This window comes from Pecten maximus, chromosome 10 (assembly GCF_902652985.1).
Source record: "Pecten maximus chromosome 10, xPecMax1.1, whole genome shotgun sequence".
Taxonomy (NCBI): Eukaryota; Metazoa; Mollusca; class Bivalvia; order Pectinida; family Pectinidae; genus Pecten; species Pecten maximus.
In genome coordinates this window covers 20,747,969-20,760,942 of record NC_047024.1, presented here as the reverse complement: position 1 = coordinate 20,760,942, position 12,974 = coordinate 20,747,969, and positions in this window count along the sequence as shown.

The window sequence follows — 12,974 nt, the reverse complement described above, 5'->3', positions numbered from 1 at the left end:
CAAAACTAAACAGAAGACAACATGGATGTTAACGAAATCGGATGATAATTATCACGCAACACCATCGCAACATCTCGGCTCGTAATCTCCGACAAGGCCATTGGTTGGTTCCGAGTCTTGTCGGAATTGACCGAGATTCAACCAGTATAGTAACGCTTGTAATTTGCATTTCGGTGTATGGGAGTCGGTGAATCATTGGTCCAGGCGTACTGGCAATTCAGAATGATTTATATTACAAAAGATACACCACATCTCGAATGTAAATGACAGGGCATTATATAACAAAACGTTTGTAAATATAAGTTATATTAATTTACAAAATACTGTGGTTTCTTCCCCACAAAACGTGTTTCGAACACACAACCTCCCGTCATAAAGGGCACGCTTGATTGTGATAAATTTCATGTTAATCGCCAGGCCAGTGTGTTCATTTCCTGTTGGCGATTTTATGATGCCTGTATTACGGTTGTCAATTTCCCAACGTAGACGCCTTGTCCTCGTTGACTGTGAAATATATTTCCTCCGACACACAGCGATCACGGTATCCGTACCAACCAAAGTATTTTGTTTGCCACCTGGATAAAAAGAAACAAAGTTCATCAATCATTTTTCATTTTGAATAAACGGGACAAAAATAATTCGTTTCGGGGAACAAAACATAATATTATGTTGGCTACAAGTCGGAGTTTTTAAACAATAATTCTCATCTTTTTACATGCAGCCATTGTATGCTTTGATGAGCCTTGCCCCGAAAATTGTACTGATACATATATTTTTTGAATAAGATCCCTTCGACTGTCCTTACACCAGCAAAACATTTATTTAATTTTCATGGTAAAAAATATCGCATCACACAATTACCGTATTCGCTGTAACACGTGTTCTGGGCGCTGACAGCCGCAAACATCTAGACTAGCCAGTGATACGGTCGACATTGACCAGATATATTCGACCCTGACCATGAACATTTGCTTTTACAAGTACCTATTTTATTTCAGAGGTCCTGTGTTTGAGCCCCGGTCTGGTTTAGCTTGAAAATACAAAATACATGCATGTGCTCTTGGAGATTCTTGATATTACTAAAAAGTCAAAATTTTACAGTTCATTGTCTATACATGTATTTATATATACCGGACACTGAGAACCAGAAATTTCAATTTTAATGTATATATGTGTGTATGTATATATTTCTTAATATGTTATTTTAATAGATAAAAATAAACTAAGGCCTACACCCAACATTCACTAAACTATACAAGTACGAAATATGGGCCGTATATATAGCAAATTCATCGTGACTAGTGGAATTTTTCGTTTTGTCATGTAAATCGGTAAAAATATAAACATACATTTTCCCTTATTTATGAAATATGTAACGTCTGATGAAAATAGATCCAGGCTTTCTATTTCATTTTTTTTATCGCCTGTTTAATCTGTTCTTGTATAATTTATGGGTTTCATGCATATACAGCAAATACCTAACACCCGGTCGGACAACAAAAACATGATGAAATATTACATATTGCTTCCGTTTCTTACATTCCCAACATTCCACGCTCCGGAAGCACGTGACGGATGACAAAATGTCGACATGATTGTTTAAGACTGGAATGATAAATAACTGTCTGCGGCATGACAACGTAACACGGGACCTCCATTTTACGTTACTGTGCTGACTAGAAATATCTGAGCTTCAGTTCAGTTCAGTTGAATTGTTATTGCTAAGTTTTAATTCAATTCAGTTTAGTTTAGTTTAGTTTAGTTCAGTTTAGTTTAGTTTAGTTTAGTTTAGTTCAGTTCAGTTCAGTTCAACTAAATTGTTATTGCAAAATTTTATGTTCTCAAATTATTTTGTGACAATTACATACATTCAACAATATAAGTAGAGTATTATATTATACTGGATACCAGACCACTCTCCTCGGTTCAAATGACTGTATTAGTTGACAAAATGATAATAAAATTATCATCTTCTGACATATTTCATTTCATTTTATCACCAGAATTACATGTACATGTATATATTTTTCTATTCATATTTAAGACATCGATAGAAAAAGGGGATTTCGTTTTCAATAACATAACAAACTTTCCAGACTCTTAAAAGTGTCTTTGGATGTTTTTGATTCGACTACTGGCTAGTCCTAAGTCATGCTCACAGAGTCTTAACTTAGTATATAGTCGTCATAGATTGAAGTCCTCAAATCTATATAAACAGGGGTCCAGTTGAAATCCTGCTTCAGTTTCTTAGAAATAAATAGTTTATTATCTTCGATAAGAGATCTGACATTATAAGCAAAGAACTGTTTGTGTTTCAGGGGGACTGATTCCTTAACTGCTTCATTGGTTTTGTTTTTTATTGTATTATTAGTACATATATAGTCTTTTTCAAAATAATTTATTTCTGAAGTTCTGGTAGCTTCATTTGTGAAGGTATGCCAACAACAAAAATGTCATTATTATGCAAGTGTTGAACGTGATCTCCGCCGATCTATACATTTTTTAACACCATCGTTCCTCGCCTCGCAATCTCGCGACCTCGCCTCGCGCTTCGCCTCGCAATCTCGCGATCTCGCGACCTCGACTTTAGCTATAGGTCAAGATTGCGAGGTCGCGAGATTACGAGGTGGCCGGTTTCATTAGGTATCTGTGTATCAGACCACCTCCTCCCAGCTACCTTTTAGTACAGGTATTTTGTGCACCTGAAGTGCAATCTTGTTAACCTGATTGCTTAATATCTAAAAGAGTCCAGTTGTTGAAATTTGGTTTGGTGGTAAATGTCATGGTGAATGGAACACTGATAAAATTTGTCGATCGCATATCAATCCGTTTTGAGAATACGGACAGATATTTTTGTTATACAACGAGAGAGGTGTGTTGTCTAATCCGACTATCCCATAGCAATTCTTCTATACGTATACACAGTTTTACATGTAGACTATTCGTGACGAATCAGATTTTGCTTAAGACTACTAGATGAACGAACGTTGCGTGACTGACGGTTAATCTACCTCAGAGAGCTACAGACAATGAACGAACAGTGATACAGCTATTTAAAACTTGCTTACATAATAGATTTTGTGTCTATATCCTGTACAAACGTGGGTGTACTGTTGAATTCTCCCAAAAAATGCCGGATATTTTAATAGGTGGCTGTGCTATATAGCAGGTCCTGCCAACTTTACATTACACCAGTGTTGGCAGGGGCCGTTATTTGAGACGGAGGAAGCTGCTAAAAGTTGAGAATCAATCAACCGTATCGAATGCCAGACTCCCAAAATGAACTGCAGCATGTGTGGTAATTCTGCTTGTATCCTGCTCTGTTGATGCAACTGTGTTTTTCTGGTGCTACTTCAGGGATGGGAAGGGAAAAGTGAGGGTCGGATGTTGAGGAGTGGGAGGGGAAGGGGTCTTGGATTGAGGCGAGGATTGGGAAAGTATTCCTCAATTGCAAAACACTAAATAAACTCGAATAAAACCCTTTTTGTTGCTCACATCTTCTTTCAAAATGTTATTAGTTATGTTAAGGTAATGTTTTACTGCGGTCATATAGCAATGGCTATCCCGATCAGTGTCATTTTGACTCTTCTCCTCCCGCCTCGATTAACGTGAGACAGTCGCAAGAGGCAAACATTTAGGTGACGTTAGAGCTGTTCCAGAAATGGGGTTCTTTCTGAATTCTTAGATACTATTTCTCATCACTTAAAACTATAGTGTTCACATTAGTTTCAAGACAGCATCTATGAACACACTTGGTATGAAACTTTAAAGCAGGAAATTTTTATCCACAAAAAATCGAACTGTATTCGTCAGTTATGTAAGACTAACAAAGTGAAGCATATGTAAGCTTCCAGCTATGAGATACAAATATTGAGGACAAAATGGCGTCCCATTGTCCCTTGGGTTGTCAATTGACTAAATGAGGTAGAGCTTTACTTACTTAAGAGATACTATAAAGTATTCAAGATGAGTGTCATATTATAATATTAGGGTTCAGAGGTCTACATAATTATATAAATATGTATTCAAGTTAATTTGATTTGAACGTAATTAGCACATTTATAATGACAGTAGTAATTTGATGGCTATTTATAAACTCACAACAAACATTTATAACAAAGTGAACCGATAAAGGCACGACATCATTATAACAATGGAATACTCTTAGTATATATATATATGTACAGATCCATCTTCCTCGGTTCTAATGACTGGTTAATGTACACCGTATTATCAGATAAATGTAAATTGGATTTTTTTTTTCATTATCACTTAAATCATTAATGTAGTTTCGAATGTTTCGTGTATCGGGCGACAAGTTTACTTTCCAACCCGGAATGTTATCAAGACCTTACTCTGTTATTTCCCCGTATTGTAGCCCTAGTTTCATCATGTCTATATTAAATAGAAAGCTTCCATATCTACAGCCATAATCCTATTATGTGCTTATCACATATCAGCCACGGAAGCTACTCTTTGACCTCATCACCATAAATTCACCGTCTGTTCTCAACACATGTAGACAAATCGTTCAAAATAATTGTGTGAAAATTCCTGACGGCTCGTGTTTTCTTTTGATACAAATAAAAAAATTGTCTGAACAAATATTGTGGAAATTTATCATACCAAACTGATTGATTAGCAATTGATAACGAATATATTTTAATCTTCCACTTCAGCAAGCCATTTGCGTTTAATCCCTGCTTGTTCGACCTTCGGGTGCGTTCGAGTGGCACGATTAGGGAGCTGGTTTGGCCTTCGGGTGCGTTCGAGTGGCATGTATAGGTGGTGGGGCACGTTGCATCACTCTAACGAGTTGAATGGAGGAGAGTCATTTTGTCGGTATCCATACAGGTAAGACATCACGGAAATATTTGTCTAAGCTGTATTGTCAGTAGAGCTATTTTACTGATCGTTATCCGCAAAAGTATGTTTAAATTAGGTGTAAGACTCGCCTCTTAAATGGCAGATACGTACACACGTAACTACTTAAAATTTAAAACCTCGTAACGACTGGTTTTTAAAAAACCATGAATCAAGTCGTCAAATGTAAACATACCTTAACCCTAACGCCGAGATAAACATTTGTTGAATTATAATATATGAAACGACCCGAAAACTTCCAGAGGCACAAACAAATAGATATTTGCATGTGATGTTCTGTCTACACAAAATGTGGAAACGACAAAAGTAATGGCGATTACATATTGACAAACGACGTAAGCTAACCATACTTAACCAAATGAGAATTTAAATGGAATTTAAATCGTAATCTATACCCGGAACGTATCTGATTTGAAATACTTTATTCCGACAAACGTGTTTTCAATAACTGAAATAAAAGAAACGCAGCATTTCTTCTCGTCCTAAATCACTTTTGAAAAATAATTTGAAAAGACGCATTGACCCGGATAATTCCGCGTTTGTCTAGATCTACCATGACTTCCGCTGGTCAAATTACACGGAAGTAGTACATGTATATGGTACGTATGGGTTAGCCAAATTGTGAAGAAGGTGAATATGTTGATATCTGCTTATAGTTATGAATGAACTCAAGAAATGGCACATCTGTGCTAACACGTGATCACATGGAAGCGTAGTGCTGAACGCTTTTGTGTGTGTGTGTTTTTTTCTTCTCTATATCAGAATTTCGAGATATTTCAAAATTTTACCTCAAAATTTCGGTATATTAGGTACATTATCTCGGAATGTCAACTTATTATCTCGAAAATTTCAAGCTGTAGACCAGCAAGATGGAGATAAAAAAGTGAAAAAAATAATGAAATAAAAAACAAAATGGACCAAACGCAATAGTTTATGGAAAGGTGAAGTTGGTATGCCAAGGGTCCTGTCGAAACTATGATTTGAGTTCTGGTTATTGATAAAAGAGTGGTAGGAATCACAGGGACTTGAGAATTAGTTACAGTCTAACTAATTCTCAAGTCCCTGTGGTAGGAAACTTAGAATCGTTGCGAAATTAGTTGAAGTGTCGACATTGAATGTTGATTCATTTACCTTTTTGGCTATATAAAAGTTTATCTAACACGACCAGTAAAGTTATTGTTAGTGACTTTTCGATAACAGCTCCGTTATCGTATTCAGATTTAAATGACCAGTATAGGGTCTGTACACTAAGGTGGTAAGTGTGTACGAAATGGAAATAATCGTCGACAGAAAAACGTAGCTTGTAGTAATAGTGTTACCGCAAATAGGGATGTGGGGGCCCATAGACCGTCGCACATAAATGAACAGGTACGAAACAAACCGTAACCGAATCGAAAGTTCATCCACAGTCAACTCGGCCGCCCAATAGAAAGTGAACCTGCTTGTACACTATTACTACAACTACGTACATGCTCATTGTTACCATCTCGTACACACTTATTGTTACCATCTCGTACTCACTTAATGTTACCATCTCGTACACACTTATTGTTACCATCTCGTACACACTTATTGTTACCATCTCGTACACTTATTGTTACTATCTCATACACACTTATTGTTACCATCTCGTACACACTTATTGTTACCATCTCGTACACACTTATTGTTACCATCTCGTACACACTTATTGTTACCATCTTGTACACACTTATTGTTACCATCTTGTACACACTTATTGTTACCATCTCGTACACACTTATTGTTACCATCTAGTACTCACTTAATGTTACCATCTCGTACACACTTATTGTTACCATCTCGTACTCACTTAATGTTACCATCTCGTACACACTTATTGTTACCATCTCGTACACACTTATTGTTACCATCTAGTACACACTTACTGTTACCATCTCGTACACACTTAATGTTACCATCTCGTACACACTTATTGTTACCATCTCGTACACACTTATTGTTACCATCTAGTACTCACTTAATGTTACCATCTCGTACACACTTATTGTTACCATCTCGTACACACTTATTGTTACCATCTCTTACACACTACCATCACACGTAACCAAGTTCCCTGTCACAAACAGGTTTACTCTGTAGTTGTGCAGACTTGTATTTTTTATTTTCAAAACAAGTGACCAATCAACATCCTGCCGTTCTTGATATTTGAGTAAAAAGTCACGTGATAATGGATTGTGATATACAACATAAATAAATCATTATCTAAGTAGTGACTGGTTTATAAGACTCATAAAACAGGTAACATAAATCTGTACGGCCGCATCCTTTGATCAGCCACCAGTCAAATAATCAAACAATGAGCAGTATGATTGTTTTTCATGTCCATGACGTTTACGGTTACAAACCAATTAATTGTCAATAAATGGTTCAAGTGTCTAGTCTCCGCGGTCCAGTCGAGAATGGAGCCAGCATAATTACGGTAGCAAGTGTCGACAGCCGCGACGAGTCCCTAGTCTGACATTAGTCTTGGCCAGGGAACTGACTGACGTATCTTATCAAATTAACGTCAATCCGTCTATAATTACTATGATCCGTGTTCTGTGTCTAATTGAATTTACTTTTATCTTCAGTAACGGCTCGTCAATTACGCAACGGACACTGATTATTTATCCAAGGTTAATAAAATGCCACTTACACCTCGGGTGATGTCGTTAGTTGTATACAAGACACAGACAATGTTCCAGTGTATAAAGGGTTCTGACACCTTGGCAGCCTCGCCGTGCCACCATTCTGATTACGTCATCAGATTATGTGGTTATGTCATTCGTGGACCACATTCTCGGACTGATAGCGGTGAAGCGACTTAATCCTGTTAGGAGAGTGACTCAATTATTTTTGTAGTTTAAGTCAATAAAGAAAATCCACTGGTTTAGAAAATACTCTACATAATTTGTAAACACTACAGAACGATGATAACAAAACATTACAGCGCTTCAGGTCGACAAAAAGACAAACAAACAAACTTAGTTGTATCATATCAGAGATTATCCGGAATTAGGGAGACGATCCGTCACTCCTATTCGTGTTGTAGAAATGACTAAGCTTACAGCCAATACATGATAAATGTAGTTTTGTCACCTGTCAACTTTCAACTTTTCTAGGTCGGAAGTTGTGTTTTTAGTATAATTTCTTACTTTTAACCTTGGCAAACACGAAAGAGATATTTTGAAGGCATCCGAGGAATTTCCGGTTGCAGGTGAAATATATGGAGAAAAACCGGATGGGAAATTGTACTAAAATGGGAAAGCTATTTGGAATTATTTTACATTGAACACTAAACTGCAAAAATTCACTTTTTTATTTTAACTACTAAATCATCAACACATGCATGCTATAATGTCATATGCCAGTGCACTGCTCTATCTGAGCTGACTTGAATTATATTCTATGTAATTGTATATGTATGTTGTCGATGGGATGTATACTCTCAAGACTTATAAAGATTTGAATTGAATTGAATTAAAATAAACCAGTTTAAAAAGTGCTAATCGCCCTAACGGACTTTAATCGGATGTCTGAAACACCTGTTCTCCAGGTAAACCAGTGATGTGGGCGGGCTGGGTCCTTCAAGTAAAAATCAACAAAATAGACGTAGATTTAAATTGATTTGTTATTTTTTCAAAGAAAACTCAATTTAATCGTTTAATTTAAAAAACAGAACTTCTTTGTCATGCTTGTATTGAAAACATTTTTATATTGTTGCTTTGATATTTCTTTATAACAGATAATTGGTCCTTTTTTATGATCGTAATCACAGCATTTACCCGAAACATTTATCTCGATACTGTAATTACATGCTTTAAACTAACAAAATAACGGTTTAAAAGGACAGTTTTAATTTGATAGGAAACGTTTCTCTTTACTCCAATATTTAAAATGTAATTTCAATCTTAGAAAAACAACAATCAGTTTTAAAGTAAACGTGCATTCATTATCACGCTAGAAAACCCACGTGTGTGACCTTTCTTTTTTTGCACATTTGGCATTTTCGAATTTGTTGTACGTTGGATTGTATTTGCACTTCTTAATTTGATTTCAAATATTTTCTTCGATACCGTTGAATGATTTAACATGATAATGTGCCAACATTTCTGTAATTCCATACAGAATAAATTTTACGTTAATTAGTCAAATCGCTTGGTTTTGTGTCCACTAGTTGTTTGATTATTCGTGTTGTCTTCTCTTTTGCTTCGGTGTACACTGTATGTATTGTTTAGAAGACGTGGTCAAGGTTGAACGGTAAACACACCAGAAGAAAAGTCCGAAACTTCCCAGAGACCAAGACAAATGATGAGGATTTCGATAACAGTACATGTATGTCTATAGGAGTCGGGGCTCGGCTAAAACTCGGTATGACGGTGTCATCACATTGACGCCCGATTTATCTCCAATTATATGTATAACAAGGTGGAATGAGGTACTTGGCCGTCTTATCAGCCCATTAATTTGACCGTTATATCACTGACATGTTCCAGCTGACCCTCGCGCCACGGTTACCTAGGAGACGACAGAATTTAACAAGTGTCCGCCTAATTTGTTTATTTCACTAATGGCAAACTGACCTATCGGAACACTCCGCCTCCTTACGGTATTGCAGCCGAAACAACCGAATCATTGGCCACAAAACGGCAATTTCTCCATTGCGAGGTGGAACCGTGGGGAGGGGGAAGATATTTTTACCAAATACCTCAGACACCTGTAAAAATGTACACACAGTCTGTAACAATTTCTCAGGTCCCTGTGTTGAAATAATTGATAGTACATGTAGGATTTTGGTAAGTTTCTAGAAGGCGAGAAATGCCAAATTGGGAGCAGAGAGCATGTCAACGAAAACAACCGGATATGAATGTGAATTTAATAAATCTAAGAAGTTGACACATTTACATTTAATATGTCTACCGATCAAATCACACACTCCCCGATCGACCGTGCGCACGCGCGGCGTTTACTTGTACATGTAGTAAAGTCGTATTTGGATTATAAAAGTTCATCGTTTAAAATTTCACATTCAAAATTTTTTTTTCAAAAGCAATCATTTCAATCACACTTACACTCGAGATTATCTCACCTTTGATGTTTGGGTAATTTATGAGAGATAACTTACATCATATTTCATATCAAATTTATCAGACGGTAGTCTCTGAAAATTAACCTGTAATCTGGGATTTCGTGTGTAGTTCCGGAAGCTACAATGTCAAAAAATATCACTGATGCGGGACGCCATAGCTGATAGCAGGATAAAATCTCGAAGCCTGTTGCTTTAGAATTTTTTTTTTCAATTATCAAACTTGATAAGATTTTTCTCATAAATTATCGCTTTGATCTTACTTCAGATTTTAGATTTCTTAACTTAAAATATTTCACAACCATAAATATTCAAGTTAACGCTGATATTTCTGTAACATATCACAGTCATCCTTGCTGTGTGAAGACTTGTAACACACCAGCATGTCGGCAGAATAAATTTATTCTATGCTTGTCTGAAGAGGCGACTAATGTGAGAAATAAGTCGCCTCGTGTCAGTAAACAGAATTATGTATTATTACTTGTGAATATGAAAGTGTCGAAAATAAATCATTTGGCATTCTTTGTGATATTTGGTATTCTATTTCCCCTCTACCCAAATCCGAGATCTACGCTGGCTATGTCTTTGGCGGGAAGAATGCGGGGTGAGCGTGGTGGTATAAAATTTAATTTTAGTTCTCTAGTTTCCTCGTTGATGGGGCCGTGACAAAAATTATTTCTGAATAAATCAGTTGATTGTGGAAAATGCCATTCTCGTTTTAGCTCTCAAGGCGCCTTTTCGATTATGGGGGCAAACCGATTCGTCATTTTTTTCAAGTATAACCTTCAGATATTTATACATGAATTAGAAGTCTTTGTCATGGCTCATCATAAAGTAAAATAAATAACTAGGTTTACTTCTTAAACGAACAACCCTGGTAAAAAATGGCCGAAACGCTTGCGGAAATGAAATTACGCTAGCGACCGCAACATTAAGGGGGTGGAGGTGGGGGTAGGGGGGAACTCACCTGCCAAAATTGGAGGTGTTGCATGCATAATAGACTGGCCCCCTGTCTCTAGAATATTAAAATTATATATAAAATTGAGCTTTATTATTTTGGTCACTAGGATATGTCTGATTCTAAGTTTCAAACAAGGGGCAGATAATTTAGTATTAGAATTTAGCTTGGCAATTCTTAAGAAAAAACTTAGGGTCTGGTGGTCAGTCTACATATATAATAAAACTAGGCCCGAGGAAATAGCTGACGAGGCATGGACAAACCTGAACACACATCCTTGTGTTCTTGTGTTAGGTTTTCATTTTACGGTAGGGTCTGGTTGTAAACCTTGGTGGGCTTTTAAAATCTAGCCATAAGCAAAATTCAGTTGTGATTCGGATCTCAATACCACAAGGGTCAGTGAGTCAAATATCCATGAACTACTTCAATACAAAATTGAAGTGTAAACCGTATTGATTGTCCAGTCTGACTGGTCAGTGGTCGTTAATGACCGGCGTGTCATCCCAATTGTCGGTACGCCTTACTTTTATCTATCGACATAAGAGATAATTTTCACTTCAAATTTGATGGCGAGCTCTTTTCTGTATGGAGGTAGTATTGTCCTGTCTTGTGGTGAGATGCCCCTGTATGGGCCGAAATTTGTGGTTAGCCAGCCAATTACTGACAAAAGCTGGGGACGAGCACTTAGATTTTACAAGTATAATGATGTGTCTTTCTGTATACGTGTTGTATATAGATAGAAATGGGGGACGGACCAGTTACAGAGAGATCTGGTAACCAAGCCGCGGGAGGATCTAAACTAGGGCATAGGGCCGGGAGGGTATGGGACCGTCCCTAAAATAGCCAACTAAAATGAACCAAGGGGAGGGACCCGGTAACTGGGACACAGAGAGAGACTTCGACACAAACATGTACTAAGTACAATAGATAATGAAGCCAGGCGAAATCACAGGGGTATGGGACATATCTGTGACCCATGGCAGTCTATATAACTATGTAAACAGAATGTATAACTGGAAATGTGCGGTGACAAGTTCCTATGGGCGAAAAGACCGGTACAATCGATTCTATTTTAGCAAGTCTCCGATGCAAATATATCTTAAACAATACGAATTTTTAATAAAGGTCTATATATATTAACAAAAGAATAAAACAAGGAAATATAGAAACGGAACTTAATCTTATTTTTTTCTTTAAAATATGATTTTTGAGAATTTGTTTCATTAATCAACACGATTAGGATATCAATGATATGCCTCTCAAACATGCTAATTACCCATCTCCAACACATTCCCTCGGAATGGGTTTTGCATGAAATTGACGCTGTTTGAAAATATTGATATCTTGAAATAGTTTAATCTTGTTTGTAACAAGCAATTTAATTGGCTTAGACATTTATGTTATCTTTTCATTACGTAAAAAATGACGCCGCCGTTTATAACGTCGTTTTTGATTGGAAGAGAAAAAGAGTCCTTCAATAAAGTGAATTCTTGCAGGGTATGGATTATCATCATACTTTATTTCCTCCTGAAGGAGATGTTTGAATACAAGAAATCGACAAAAGAAAGAAAGAAACGCATGACAATGAATAATTGATGCATTAGGTGCTAGTGCAGTAAGGAAAATAACAAGAGTAAATTTCTCCACCGCTTGAATCAGTCGAAATGATTGGCAGTCACTATATTATAAATAGCAATGCATAGCGCGAACAAGAAATCGAGCGGGCTTCATCAGGAATTGTCTTTGGACCGCGTCATCTGTGAAGGGATTCCTGTGGTCGCTCCGAATAGGCTGAGAGTTAAAGGAGATAGAATCCATGCTCTCTATTGCCATAAGAACATTGGTGCCAAATTCGGTCAGAATATCGTTAAGTTTTGTCTTAGAAAGTTGTTATTTATACAAACAGAACAGAGATGAACTGCAGCGATGTCCAAATTCTGTGAGCAATATGGACACAGATTACCGACAAAATCTGTAGTGCCAGCACGAAACACGGGGAGTAGGTGGTTTGAATGTCGGATGGAA